The 15,890-nt window shown below is 43.6% G+C and overlaps 1 protein-coding gene across 3 annotated transcripts in view; it reads left to right on the top strand.

Moving 5' to 3' along the window:
* The window catches only part of Aopep (aminopeptidase O (putative)), a 428,441-nt gene that overhangs the window by 400,443 nt on the left and 12,108 nt on the right, over positions 1 to 15,890 (top strand). The gene's annotated exons all lie outside the window — the stretch shown is intronic.

The raw sequence follows: 15,890 nt of genomic DNA, 5'->3' as shown, positions 1-15,890 counted from the left end.
CGAAAATAACAGCATTTTCAAACTTTCAGCCCAGTGTAGCAGCCATTAGCACCTATGGTCGGTGAGCACTTGCAGTGTACTCTCTTCCTTCCTGCCTTCCTTCTTTCCTTTCTGCCTGCCTCTTTCCCTCCTTCCCTCCCTCTCTCCCTCCTTTCTTTCTTTCTTTTTTTTTTTTTTTCGAGGTAGGGTCTCACTCTAGCTCAGGCTGACCTGGAATTCACTATGGAGTCTCAGGGTGGCCTTGAACTCACGTGATCCTCCTACCTCTGCCTCCCAAGTGCTGGGATTAAAGGCATGCACCACCACGCCTGGCTCTTTTCTTTCTTTCTGAGTGAGAGAATGACTACGCAGGGCCTCTAGACACTGCAAAGGAATTCCAGATGCTTGTGCCACCATGTGCTTTTGGCTTATGTGGGTTCTGAGGAATCAAACCTGGGTCCTTAGGCTTTACAGGCAAGTGCCTTAACCTATAAGCCATCTCTCCAGCCTGAAATGTAGCTCTTTTGAGTTGAGGTGTGCCATAACTATAAAATGCATAGCAACTACTAAAGATGTGTAAGAGCAAGATAACTATTTCTGTTTGCTTATTGCAGTCTGTTTTTATGTTTTTGTTTTTGTTGTTTTCAAGGTAGGGTCTCGCTCTTGCCCAGGCTGACCTGGAACTCACCATGTAGTCTCAGGGTGGTCTCAAACTCATAGTGATCCTTCTACCTTTGCCTCCTGAGAGCTGGGATTAAAGGAGTGTACCACCACACCCAGCTGAAGACTCATTTTTAATAAATGTTTAAAAGAGCTTTAAAATGTTTAAAAGTATTTATAGATTTTGGGTTGTGTTTTAATGGGGGTAGAGTACTGCTGGAATGCCAGGCTACTGCTACAGACCTGCACAGACTGGGGTAGGAGGGACAGAGCAGGTGCTGGACACCTGTCCCTTGGTGCCCAGCAGTCATGAGGTGCTAGAGCCTATTTTCCTTCCTTTTGGCATGAAACACATCCTGTTCTTAGCTTTCAGCCTGACTTAGTATATATCACCTCTTAAACTGTTGAGAAGCACTGTTGGTTTTGTCTGGTTTCATGATTGGCATATTACAAGCTATATTTTGTTGCCCAAAGACAGGACAGCCTCCTCTGCTTCAGTCTCCAGTGGCAATGTGGGTCTGAGTGCTGTGTGGCTTTGTTTACATGAGAAGCATGGTCTGTGCGTTTTAAGGCACTGGAAGGCAAGTGATGTGTACATAGGCTTGTCATCTTTAGGAAGCATTCATCTCTTTTATTATTATTAGTGTTACTAGTTATTATTTGAGAGAGGGAGAGAGAATGATAATGGATGCCTAGAGCTTTCACTGCTGCAAATAGACTCCAAATGCAGGTGCCATTTTATACGTCTAGCTTAATGTGGGTGCTGGGAAATTGAACCTAGGCCAGCAGGCTTTGCAAACAAGTGCTTTTAACTGATAAGTCATGTCCTCAGCCCAGGAAGCTTGCATTTCTCATAAAGATGGCTCACAAATGAACCAACAAGAGAGCTTGAAGAGCCAGGAAGGAGAGAGACAGGGTAAAGCTCTGCTAAGTTTCTCTAGAAAGTCAAGAAAGGCCCACTAGAGTAAGTAACATTGAACCAGGACCAAAGGGCGAGGAATGGCCATGCAACGCCAAAGCTTTCACACAGAGACAACAGCAAGCTCAGAGGTAAAAACTTGGCATGTGTCAGTATAACAGCACACATTTTCTGTGAAGGCCCAACGTTAATATTTCAGACTGTGTGGTCTCCGTCAGCTCTGCCATACTGGCGTGAAGACTAGTGGATAAAATGAAAGTTGGCAGCTGCGGCTGGGCCAACAAAACCTTTTGTAGATCTGGAATTTGAATTTCATATAATTAGCAAGTCTCGAGAAACTTGTCTTTCCCCCACCCCCAATTCCTTTTTAAAACCATTTAAGAACTTGTCTCTCATTGTGCCTGTATTGTTGTTGGCTCATGCTGGGCTGCACCACACTGTCAGGATTCTACACTAACCAGGAACCTTCATTCTAGGCACTGAAAGGCCTAGAATGGTACAAGGTTCTGAAGGTTAGCCAGTGTTGCTCCAGTTCCTTATACTGATGTGAAGTCCTGTGAAATGTCGCTCAGAACTACAAAAGCAAGAAGATTTTGGACCAGGCTGTTCCCTAGATACTTAGTTAAGTGTGATTTCTCGTGACATTGATTAGCAGGAATTTAGTTGAACAATCAACAACTTTTTATTTTGAGTGACAGGCATTTCATGCAAGAAAGAATTGTAACTTGGAAAAAACCTTGAGGGTTCTGATGTGACTCTTAGTATTACTGTCTGATTAAGCAAGTAAGGACAGTTCTTTTGAATTGCTGTGGGAGTCTTACATATGAAATAAGTAAGCAGCAGTCATTAGAAAAGTAGCCAAAGACCGATGGAGCAGGCTATATATATCGAGTGTTCCTGTAGGAGACAGCTCTATAGAGATTTTGGCCGGAGCAGGGTAAGTTAGCAACCCTATGTTTTGCTTAGGGTGCTGCCACAGGCCCCTGAATCAGGTGCTGAATAAAAAGTGTTCTGCATAAAGAGGCCAGCAGTCAGTGGGGTCTCTGTCTAGCTGGAGCAACATGCCAGGCCTACGTTCAGGGGGAACATTTCCTTGCCTACTGTCTGCCATGCAGAAAGGCCCTCATCATCTCCTCTGGCCTTTTCCTACAAGCCTATGTTGAGCATCACTTCTGCTTAGGCCTTGCACTGTAGAGTGCTACAGAAACCTTCTGGGGGTTAAGTGGTGGGTTCTGGACTGTGAGAAACCATCTTAGTGCCTCAAGTGGCCCGAAACCCCAGTTCAAGGATTGTGCCAGCTTCTGTCCTACCTTCATGACCTCTTCTGCATCTGCTTGATAAATGCAGATCCCCTGAGAAACTTGTCCTAAACTGCTCTCGCCTGTCCTGGTAGTTGTCTTGCTCCTGGACTCCAGCTGTGCTCTCTGAACCTCTACTCTTTTTTGCTAGGAATGTGTGAGTATTGCTTAAGTCTGATGGAGTTGCTTTTTGGTGTTTGCATGTTGGGGTTGTGAGTTGAAATCAGCCTGAGTTTATTCCAGGCCCTTGTACCTCCTTCCTATCCTTCAGAAATTGGTGGTATCAGTGTGGTTGGAAGGGGATAGAGCAACATGTCTCACCCACTCCTCTCAGTGCTACCCTCTGCAGGTGGGGCATAGGAAGAGGCACGTTTGCATTTTCTGGCCTGTAAAGGCAATCTGGAAGTCACCCATCTTTTATTGTGTGTGTATTTGTGTATGGTTTTTCTTTTACTTTTTTAAAAAATATTTTTTCTTTATTAATTTGAGAGAGAGAGAAAGAATGGGTGCACCAGGGCCTCTAGCCACTGCAGATGAACTCCAGGTGCATGCACCCCCTTGTGCATCCAGCTTATATGGGTCCTGGAGAATCAAACTGCGATCTTTTGGCTTTGCAGGTAAACACCTTAACTGCTAAGCTATCTCTCCAGCCCTCTTTGGGGGGTTTTTTTGAGGTAGGGTTTCACTGTAGTCTAGGCTGACCAGGAATTCACTATGTAGTCTCAGAGTGGCCTCGAACTCCCAGCAATCTTCCTACCTCTGCCTCTTGAGTGCTGGGATTAAAGGAGTGTACAACACCACACCTGGTTTGAAGTCACCCATCTTTGTCATATAGAACAAATCCCAGAACTACCAGCCTTAGTTCAGGCTCCTTCAACCAGGAAGGAAAGTAAGTTGAAGGGAAATTTAGCAGCACCCTAAGCAAAACATAGGGTTGCTAACTTACCCTGCTCCGGCCAAAATCTCTATAGAGCTGTCTCCTACAGGAACACTCGATATATATAGCCTGCTCCATCGGTCTTTGGCTACTTTTCTAATGACTGGGTTTTTAGTGTTTCACTCAAACAAAAATCTATAGCTGATCCTAGAGTAAGCCTCATTTATGAGATACCTTTTAAAATAGTAAATGCCCTCTTTTGTATTAGCAAGTCTCTGAAGCTGACAAACTCATGGTCAGAAGAGAAAGAGCAACGGGACTTGACCCAGGCCTCTTCCCTGACGATCCCACAAGCCACCTTCTTAGCTCCTTTACTTGTCACACTGCAGTGAGGATGTCAGGCTAGGGCACATCTCAGATGATGATAGCCTTTCCCAGCACCAGCTTTTTTTTTTTTTTTTTAAGACTTAGTTTTATTTATTTATTAGAGCAAGCGAGAGAGAGAATGAGCACACCAGGGCCACTGCAAACTGAACTGCAGTTGTGTACTCCACTTTGTGCATCTGGCTCTACGTGGGTACTGGGGATTCAAACACAGAGTTAGGCTATGCAGGAGAGCACCTTAACCACTGAGCAATCTCTCCAGCCCACCACCTCTTTCTTGATCTCCCCTAATCACTCAGGCTGAGGCTCTGCTGCTGGCTGAGGCATGAACTTAATAACACATTGTATTTTGTTTCCAGAGCCCCGAACACATGTAACCTCCCGTCCCTTGGCCCATTTCCTCATCATAGTGATACCTCAGCTATACTGATAGCTTTGGGTGGTTTGTTTTTTTAAGTATTAACAACTAGAAAAACTTCATGAAACTATCTTTGCCATCCTATTTCTTGTCAGATTTCATTTGCATTTAAACTATGTGTTATAACATAGTAAATTGATTTTATAATTAATGGATCACAGTCCATAATTTGGAAAATGCTCAATAAGATGATACCAAGGTCTCTTTGGTTCTCCAAATTCCTTAGAACTTGCAGATTTTGGTGAAGGTTCCTGAGCCTTGATTTCCTTAGAATTAGACCTGTGAAGTTAGTAAGTAAATGTGAACGCCCATAGTTTTATTTGGTTAGTTAGTATCTTGAAATATGGCTTGCTAGGCATGGACATGCTAAGCAAGTGTTCTACCACTGAACATCCCCCCAGCTGAGCATGTTTAGTGTAGTTTCTGTCCATGCAAATTCACATTTTGTCAGTGGTAGTTTTCTTAACTAGCTAATACAATGCTTATGTTACCTCTTTAGCTGAGCTGTGTCTTCTTTGTTTGGATCTATGAGGATTGGAAAAGAGCAAGAGAGAAGAAATGGCTCCATTGTGGAATGTGTATTTTGTTCACAATCATTTTTATTTGTGTTGTGTGTACGTGTGCACATGCTGTGGTGTGCATGTGGAGGTCAGAGGAGAGCTCCACGTGTTGATCCTTGCCTTTCACCTTGTTTGAGATAGGATAGCTGTTGGTCACTGCTACAAAACTCTAGGCTAGCTGGCCCACAAGCTTCTGGGATTCTCGTGTCTCTACCTTCCCCATTGATATGGTCTGAGATTAAAGGCACGATTAGAATTCAGTTTGTAACACTTATGCAGCAAGGTCTTTACCACTCAACCATCTCTCCAGCACCAGAATCATTCTTTATAAGGCTGCTCAACTTTCCAACTAGCAAAATTCCTTGTCCGTGTGGTCACAGAATTCTTGGTTCTTTGGTTCAGTGGCTGTGGTGTGTGTTTGCCCTGGGGCAGGGTGAATCAAGGTTTCTGAGGCCAAGCACTTTGGATATTTTGGACTGAGTAATTTTGCTTGTGGAAGACTGTACTGTGTTATGCGATGTTTAGCACCCTTGACCTCTGTCCATGAAGGGCCTGAAAGCTCCTTCTTTCCTATTGTGGGACTCAAAAATGTCTCCAGACATTGCCAAGATATCCACTGAGGGCCAGAGTCTCCACTGAGAGCCGCTGCTCTAAGGTAGCAGTGAATTCACAAAGGCAATTTTTAAAATCTCACAAGGAAGTGCCTCCAGTTGGGTGTAGCCCAGAATGGAGTCACTGGAAAGGTGGATTACAGCATTTAGGGGCTCTCCTGAGTCCCCTTGTTCCCCTCCCAAGGCTCTTCCTGAAAAGGGCACTTTCGGGGTTGACTGCCAGTAGACAAGCATGTCAGCTCACAGGCCTTCTCCCACTTCACTGACTCTTCTGAAAAGCCCTTGCTGGCCACGTCAAGGAGCTCAGGGTGACTTAAGTAACACATTGGTAATCGGAACTTGGAAAGCAAACACACAGCAGTAACTGAAGGTAGAAGGCAGGTCCCAACAGCCTGGGCTTTGACATGTCAGATACTTACTTCTGAGCTAGGCGAAGCCCAGAAGCAAAATTCCTGTGACCCAGGCAATGGCTGATTAACACTCCTCTGTTAAAGCTGCAAAGGATTCTAGAACTGATGTGGTTGTGATTGCCTCTGCTGCTCAGTGTGGGAGCTCCATCCTTCATGAAGAGATGCAGTGTTCCAGAAGTTCTGGTCCCTGCTGCTCTATCTCCTCACTCTTGTTTCTTCACTGTTTGCCTTTTCCTAGAATTTGGGCTGTAGATAGGACATTCCTGTTTTGTTTCCTCCCAGCTGAGAGGAAAGGTTAGTTGTAATTTCTCAGTGCTTTTCATTTCAGGATGCACAACAGTTGATGCAAGTGTAGCATTGAGCCCAGAATCTTCCTCCTGTTACTCCCTCCTTTGATGCAGTCTTAAGTGTCAAGCTCAGGTTGCAAATCAGAGTCTGGGTGTTCATGAATCTGAACTTCAGAAAGGAGCCCATAGTGTGGCTTCATGCCAGTTTAAGTGCCAAAAGAGTACTTGTAAGGAGTGTAGATAACCCTGCCTTGCAGTTCCTTTCCTAGAGTTTTAAAAATGGGTGTGTATAGATTGATAAAAGAGACTGGAATAATTTCCCCCAGTTGCTGTAGACATCTTTCTTCTTAAAGCATGTATCTTTTGTTCTGTGATTCTTCAGTTATATTTGTATGTATGTGTATGTATGTATGTGTGTATATATATATATATATATTATATTTGTTATATTATATATAATATATGTATTATATATATATATATTATATATGTATATATATTTGTATATTTTTTCTTGGTTGAGCTTGGTTTATGAGACAGTCAGTAGTTTACAACATTCCTTCAAAGCCAGGAAGGCATCTCTGGGCATTTCTTTGGTAGTTTTCTTTCATTATTGAGTTCCGTGCTCATGGAAGTTTTCTGTGGAAAGCCATCAAGGGCTTCCATTTTCTTTGATAACAGGTTTTGTTAGCTGATCTAAAATGATAAAACTGAACTTTTAAAATATTCCTCTGTTTTTCCTGAGGCTTAAGACAATTTTTACTAACCATAAATTTTTACACTGGGGTACCAACCTAGTCCAATGTTAAATGTTAAATGAACATAAGGGGGAAAAAAATTAGCCTTAACATAACTTAGCTTATTTTTTAAAAGTGATTTTCCTTTTTTGCTTATATGTGAAGCATGATGTGTCTGCACATGTGTGTGCCCCTGTGACATGCTTGCCAGCAGCAGAGTGCACTCCCTGTGCCACTTGTTGCTCTGCTTTTCTGTTCCCATTCTTGTTTGAGCCAGAAAGTCTATTACCGATCTTGCAGCTTGCCATTTTTCTGGAGCTCCAGCGACTCCTGGGTTTTTGCTTTGTGGGACATCCCACAGGGTGTACATGAATGCCGCTGCATCCAGATACTGGGGTACTGGATTGGAGTTACAGACATGTGTGGCCACACTCAGCTATTTATGTGGGTTATGGAGATTCGAACTCAGTCTTAAGCCCCCTTCAGACCCTGGGAGGATGCTCATGAAGGAAGCACACTTAACCACTGAGCCATCTCTCCAGTTCTTAAAGGGATTTTTATGTCACAATCAGTTTTAGATTATGAAAAGAATGCACACTTTTCATACATGAGCTTCTAGCTTCATACTAAGTCTAGCTTACTTAGAAAATTTACTTTTCTTTTGTTTTCCTGGTCACTTTATTATTCCTCATAATGTGTTTCCTCTTGTATTTAGCTTAGAAGAGTTACTTTACTTTGGTTGTCACTGCTTTATTATTCCTTCCTGTTTGTTTGTTTCTTTCATTATACTTAGCACCTGGTCCAAGTTTAAAAATACTTGCAGATTTAAGGGCATTGCCTATTCTTGTTCTTTTTTTAGCCCTCCAATCTACAAGTTTTCTGAAAATGATGGGGTGCATCCTCACAAAATCTCACGTTCTCGCAAAATTGAACATTTTTTATCTTACTGTTTTTTATTCCAATATAGGCAATAAACAGCTACCTCTTACAGTTTTTTTTTTTAAGGTCCCATACTAATATTGTAGTGTGGAGTTTCATTGGTGCTTCTGGGTTGTTAGTCCAATCAGGAGATTATGCATTTTTTTCAAGTTTTGTAAATATTTATTTATTTGAGACAGAGAAAGGAACGGGGAGTTGGGAGAGAGGGAGAGAGAATGGGCACGCCAGGGCCTCCAGCCACTGCAAACGAACTCCAGCTGTATGCATCCCCTTGTGCATGTGGCTTACATGGGTCTTGGAGAATCGAACTGGGATACTTTGGCTTTATAGGCAAACACCTTAACCGCTAAACCATCTCTCCACCCCTTATGTATATGTATTTTTTAATTAGGCTTTTTTTCTAAGATTCACTTTGCCACCACCACCCTTCCCCCATACAGTTGATTTTGAACACTGCTGTTTTTCTTCATATACAAATGTAGTAAAGTGTATAATGACACATATACCTAACGATAGCATGACAGAATCCACTGCTTTGCTAACATAAAAGTTAACGAAAGGATGGCTAGATGGATGAATGAATGATAGAGTTATACATCATGAAAACAATGGAAAGTATATCACAAATGCTCTAAAATAAAAGGCTTATTCGACTGTAGAGATGGTTCAGCAATTTAAGGCACCTGCTTGCCATGCCTGCTGGTCCAGGGTCCATTACTCAGCCATCCTTTCAAAACCACATGCAAAAAGTGGCACATGTGCCTGGCATTCATTTGCAGTGGCAAGAGACCCTGGAAAACACACACACACACATTAAAGCTTAAAAATGATTTTTAAAAGGGTATAGGTTACTAAAATGCTCAAACACCCTTCATGTTCTCAGAGTTGCATGGCACCTTTCACATGAGCATTGTGTTAGACTCAGGCAGTGGGAAGCACACAGTACAGATGGAATGTGAACTTTGCCTGCATGTATGAACAGCTGCCACAGCTGGCTTGATCAAATTCTTCAGTGCCTATACCATGTGCAAAGTGTGATCTTAGGTGTGTATAGCAGGATCAAAGCTTTTAAAATATAGGTGATAGCAGCTAAACTTTCTGAGGTAGTACAAAAAATGATTTTTTTAAACAAAATGTTCAGTCTGTGGATTATTTTTGCTGCAACCTCAACCCACACAGAACTGTGTTCTGTAGACCAACTGGCCTTGCTCATCTGTAGGTGGAAGCAGATGTCCAGGCTGAGTGCAAAAAGCTCCCAAGCACTGGGGGAGCCAGCCAGCAAGATACCAGTAGCCACCCATAGCTAAGGCTTTCCTCAGCTCTCAGGCTCACAGGTAGCTGTGCTCTCAGTAGACTGGGAAAGCACCCAAAGCCTTCTTCAGCTTGGCTCTTCCGAAGATGTGCCATGGTGGTGGTTGTTTTCAGTGGACTTTATCCCTTCCCCTCCCTCCCTCCCCCCCATACACACACACACACACACACATATGTATATGTGGGTGGGTGTGTTTATTATTCATTTGACAGAGAGAGAATGGATGGACACACTAGGGCCTCCAGACACTGCAAACTGCAGACACATGTACTCCATTATGCATCTGGTTTATGTGGGCCATGGGGAATCAAAGTGGGGTCCTTTGGCTTTGCAGGCAAGCACCTTAACTGCTGAGCTATCTCTCCAGCCCAGGTAGACTCTTTAAAAAAAAAAAAAAGCAGTTCACTTGCAGGCTGAGCTGTAGCTCAGTGATAGAGTAATTTTCCAGCGTGTGTGAGGCCAGCCTTAGCTACATGTCAAGTTTGGCCAATCTGGACTACATGAGACCCTGTCTCAGTGTTCATGTGTGTACATAATTCCATACTATGTAGGTTATATACTTAAAGTGCAGGAGCTGTGAAATCATCACCTCAATCAGTGGTAGAAACTTTGATCACCCCAAAGAAGCCCAGCATAAGAAGCTGTCATTGTCATTCTCAGGTCCCCACTTCTCTGTCCCTGTAGATCTGCCTAATCTGGACTTAATGGAATCCAGTACACCCTGTGGTACTTTGTGATTGGCATTTTTGCACTTTGTACAGGGACTCTTATTTCTATTACACATCAGTACTTGTTTGTGAGAGCGCACTCATGCTGGGGACTGGATCCAACCTCAGAGCTACGCCCTCGGCAGTTTGTTCCATTTCTTTTCCTTGTGTATAAGCTTCTTGTGTCAGCACACATGTTCAGTTCTCTTTGGTATACACCTTGGAGTGTAATTGCTGTGTCACATGATAGCTTGAGGAGTTATCAGAGTTTACTATTGTGCATTTGAAGCTTCCAATTATTCTATATTCCTGTCAATACAGACTACCATCTCTTTTTTTATTTTTGGCCATCTTATTGGATATGAAGCAGCATGTCACTGTGGACTTTTAACTGCTTTTCCCCATTTGCTAATGATGTTGTGCTTATTTTCATCCACTTACTATTCATATAGTTCTTGGGACAAATGTCTACTGAAATCTTTAACTCATTTTGAAGGTGGCTCTCTTTTCATTGAGGTAAGGCAGTTCTTCATATAGTCCACATAAAAGTCCCTTACTAAATATGATTTGCAAAGTAGCCTTTCTTGTCTTTTCATGAGAGCAGAAAGCTTGGCTGTCATGAATCTAACTTAACTTTGTTGTTGTTATTGCTTGTGCTTTCAGTGTCAACAAATTTTTTTGCCTACATCTATGAATTTTGTAGATTCAGCTTTTTAGATTTTAGGTCTTGGGCTTTTCACAATAGTTAGCTACTCATCAAGAAAAATTTGACCTTAGCCCATGAGTCCATTCCTTACCTTCAGGAGCACAGGTCCATGACAAGCTTCTACATAACAATCCAAAGAAATTTGTGCATTCCAAAACCTCTTTGGTCTGAAAGATACCAGCCTTCTTCATCTCGTCATGATTTCTGTAGAAAGCTGCACTCGTCTTCTTTCTCAGCTTGGCCATAGCAAACTTATAGAGAGCTACAACCTAAGAGACAGCAAATGCTCCCACAACATTAAATAATAGTAGGTGCTGGGTCCAGATGACCCCACATCTTCAGCCTCAGAGTACTGGAGGTCATAGAAGTTAGTGTCCTCAACATTGGGTCTCACTTGTTGTAGTGGTTTGATTCAGGTATCCCCTTATAAACTTAGGTGTTCTGGCTGCTAGGTTCCCCAACTGATGGCGATTGGAAATTAAAGCCTCCTGGAGGGGGATGTTTAAAGGCCTGAATGCAGTAAGAACTATGGACTGTGAGGTTTGGCTTATCAGGGCGAGAGAGAGCTTTGTCTGGACTAGGCTAGTAGTTTATGTGGGGAGCTTGCTGTTATGCCCATGTCCTGAGAAGTTGTGCGGGGTTGCTTTGCGTAGAAATAAACTGGTGTGAGCAGAGGGATACACAGAAAGAAAAACCTTTGGGTGAACTGTTGCCCGTTCAGCTGCAATTGAGAGATTACAGCCTTTGAGATTGGGCCAGCTGACCTGCACTGGGGCAACAGGAAGAATGTAGACTCTTGAAGGTGCCTGAGTGCTCAAGTAGTCTCCTGTTCTTCAAAATCTGATTTACCCCCCCCCCCCCGCCCCCAATTAACAAATTGGCGCCCTGCCTGGTATTGTAGAGTATAAGAAATGCAGCAAAGAGAGGGTCATTGAGATTGCAACACGGTCTTGTGTTTTGGAAATGGCCATGGGCAGTGTGAAGCAGGTTTGCTGGATGCCTGCATGGAGACCCCATGGGGCCATGAGGATGAACCGTGGTGTGCAGTGGAGACCCAGTGGAGATGCCGGGACCACGAGATGGCTGCTAAGGAAAACTGCCGGCCTCGATGAAGTTTTCCAGGACTGTGAGTAGCCTAGTTGGAGGGGTGGAATTAGAATGCCAGACACTTGTTGGTTAGAATTACCAGACTTGGAGATTTGTTATTGACTAGAGTTGTTGGACTTGGAGGTACAGAGTTTGATGTTTTCCCTGTTTAAATCTTGTATTGGTTGAATATTTCTTTGCTGTGTCTGGTGCCATCTTTTACAGTGTGTTTATTCTGTGTGATTATGGGTTTTTTGAGGTTACTTTTTGGTATTATGGCTCAGTTGAAAGACCTTGGATTATGAGGATATTTGAACAGCATTGGAATGAATAAAAACTATGGGGACTTTTAAAGTTGGGTGAATGCATTGGATTTTACTTCATGTATGGTTATCAGTTTATGTGGATCAGGGATGGAATGTGGTGGTTTGATTCAGGTGTCCCCAATACACTTAGGTGTTCTGAATGCTAAGTTCCCAGCTGATGGAGATTTGGGAATTAACACTTCCTGAAGGCCATGTATTGTTGTGGGTGAGCTTATGGGTATTATAGCCAGTGTCCCCTTGCAAGTGTTTGGTACACTCTCCCGTTCCTGTTGTCTACCTGATGTTGGCCAGGGGGTGATGTTCACCCTCTGCTCATGCCATCGTTTTCCTGGTCATCATGGAGCTTCCGCCTCAAGCCTGTAAGCCAAAATATACCTCTTTCTTTCCCCCACATGCTGCTGTTGGTTGGGTGATTTCTGCCAGCAATGCAAACCTGATTGCAACACTTGTAGAAGCTTATATCTCTATTGTCCATGGAGAGGACTTTGGAGAAAATAGCCATGAAGATGAGAGGGGTGGACCCTGGTGTGTGTCTAGAATTTGGACTTGGAGTGCCCCTCTCTAGCTGCTTCCTGTCTTCATAGCACCTCCTTAGGGAGTCTCTTCTGGTATGTCTTTGTGTCCCAGGGGTCCTGTGGGCATCTTATGGATGTATCATGACTCTTGTCAGTGTTCTTGATTTTTCTCAAACTTTGCAAAGAACAGGAAGTTCTAGGAGCCAAAGCTTGTCAGCTTGGTTCAGCACTCTTTCCTCTATGCCCAGCATTTCCCTACCATGATGATAGCAGGAGCCTACAGGGAAGCCTGTGTGTGAGACCTTCAGAGTCATGGGAAGTTATGTTGTGACTATGATCACTGTTTCTGCCAAGCAAGAAGTCCCCTTTTCAGCAAATGTAGCATGCCACATGTTGAAGAAGCAAAGTGGAGCATGGCCATGTTTCCTGGGCAGATTATTTTTTCCCTCAGCAGTAAATTTCAAGATCAAACTTCTCGACTTCAGAACTCCACTTGGAGAATATGTCCATTCAGCGTTCAGTCTAGGCAGAAAAGAAGGCAGACTGCTGGGTTTCAGTGCAAGGTCCACATCGATTCCAGGGTTCTGCTGGTGGGCACTAGCTGCCAGTGACAGTGTTCATGTCATCAAATGAAACAGTCTGTGTGTAGGAAAGGAAGAAAGGTGAGGGCATGCCTGAGATCACACACAAATGAGGCTGCTACTTATTGTCACACTTGAAGTTTATATTTGACATTTGTCACTATGCTTGGCTCTTCCTCTATTCTCTGCTGTTATGCTAACATGGCCAGAACAGTTGAAAATTATTCTGCTCGGTGAGCTGCTGCAGCTGGGCCAGGGGATTCACTGATGTGGCATGACAGCAGCAAGCCCAGCCAGGTCTGATTCTCACTACCAAGAAAGCAGTATTCAGGGCCTGGAGAGATACCTCTGGTTAAAGGTACTTGCTTGCAAGCCAAGCAACCCAAGTTTGATTCTCTTCAGTGTTCATGAGTAAAGTAAAGACAGACACAAAGAAGTGTATGCATCTGTAATCTCAACTTGCCTATGGCTCTGGGAGGTGGGAGCCAGGAAAATCCGGAAGCCCATAAGTAGCAATGGCAGCAAGAGAGACCCTGTCTTAAAAGAAGGTGGAAGGAGAAGAGAAACACCCTGAGGTTGTTCTCTGACCTTCATACTCGTGCAGTGGCGCCATGTACACACAAACATATAACTAATTAACTAACTAATTAAACAAACAAATAATTTAAAAGTGTTCAGATAGCTACCCTTTGGGAGTGGGGAGTGGTGAAAGAGAGGAAGAGACAGCACTTCATGACAGCTACACAGCTGACAGTCTTCTCCTGAGAGCATGAGCAGGGTGGCGGCCTACTGGTGTAGATGCCTTGAACCATGCATGCTTGGCTGGAAGTACCATTGGCCCATTCGGCTCTGCAGAGGCTGCTTCTTTCCCCAGCAATAAACCCTCCTTAAAGCCAAGTAAATCTCGTTGAAGGACACACAGAAAAGGCAAGTTTGTTTATTGTAGTGTAGACTTATTAACTCACAAAAGTCCTGAGCCTTCATCTCTCTGTTTATAGATATGAAATGGAGCTCTAAATGAAGTTTAATGGGCTTCCTAGATCATGTTCCTTGAGCAGATTTTTTTTTTAACTTCAGCAGTAAATTTCAAAATCAAAAGGACTGAAAAAAGAAAGGGGAGTGCTTCCTGTCATAAATAGGATGAGTGGCATTCTTCAAAGCATTTTATAGCTTCCAACTGTGCATTATAATTTCAAAGTAGCTGAAACACATTCCCAGTTTGCAAAAGTGCTACACTGATTCAGAAGCATGGGGCAGGGGCAGGGGCAGACATGTACTGGATTGCCCGAAGGCCCTGCTCTCGCCAAGCCACTGCCCAACCCCACTGCCAGCTAGTGCCTCAGCAGCCGTCTTTGTCTCCTTGGCCTGCCAGTCCTCGTGGAGGTTCCCAGCTACAAGGTTAAAGACTACTAGACTTACTGTTCTCGTGACATTATAAAATTAATTATACACTGGGGTTCCATATACTCTACATATTTATTTCAAGAATTACATGTAAGCCGGGCGTGGTGGCGCACGCCTTTAATCCCAGCACTCGGGAGGCAGAGGTAGGAGGATCGCCGAGAGTTCGAGGCCACCCTGAGACTACATAGTGAATTCCAGGTCAGCCTGAGCTAGAGTGAGACCCTACCTCGAAAAAAAAAAAAAAAAAGAATTACATGTAAATGCTTGAAAAACACTTTGTGCACATACTAGAGAAGCATTCAACCACTGACTTACAGTCCTCCAAGAATTTTCATTTCTTTGTAATAATAGTTTATGAAAAACACAAGTTAAAATTTAGAAAAAAAAATCTAAAGTAATACCTTATTAATCAACTTTTGGTCATTGTAACAAATGCCTGAGATAGTCAACTTACAAAGAGAAAGGGTTATTGTGGCTCTCAGGTTTGGGAGGTTCCACCGCTTGCTTGGCCCCATGACTTCAGCTGTGGTGGGAGCACAGGGCAGAGCTCACCCACCTCAGCAGTGGGAAATTGCCGCCCACAAGGGCTGTGTGCAGTGCTACCATCATCCACCACAGCTGGACACCCTACACTGGAGAGCCTTGTCTGTGGTGCTCCCATAGTTGGGCAAGATACAGCATCCTCCTTCAGTAAGCCTGTTTTAGAACAGATGCCAGAGCTATTTCCTTTACAGAATGAATTGGACCATCACGGGAAGCAATAGGACTTGGGAATAAGGCCAGTCTTCAGAGACACTGTAGATTTTGTGGTGGAACCATTTCAAAGTCAGCCCGCACTCCCTCCCTGCATGTTCATTAATATATTGGTAGGTTTGAGGGAGTGCTTGCCTACGCTGGTGCAGCCATCCAGACATAGCCATCCCCACAGGGTTCCTTTAGAAATAATGGCAGGTGGTCCCAAATCCAAAATGTTCAACACCTAGCCTTTGACAGAGGAATCCAGCATTGAGAAGGAGAGAATTCAGGATACATCAAAGTGAGTCAGCAGAATTTCTGTTTAATACAGCAGGGAGCATTGGATGAGGGGAGCCCTGGTGGTGGTCATTCACAGAGCTCCTGTGGGGTCCTGGGACATGTGTCCTGAAGCTGAGGTGTGACTTGGGTATATGAGCTA

This window comes from Jaculus jaculus, chromosome 2, assembly GCF_020740685.1.
Source record: "Jaculus jaculus isolate mJacJac1 chromosome 2, mJacJac1.mat.Y.cur, whole genome shotgun sequence".
NCBI lineage: Eukaryota > Metazoa > Chordata > Mammalia > Rodentia > Dipodidae > Jaculus > Jaculus jaculus.
Note: the sequence above shows the minus strand (reverse complement) of the source record. Positions and strands in the feature narration are given on the sequence as shown.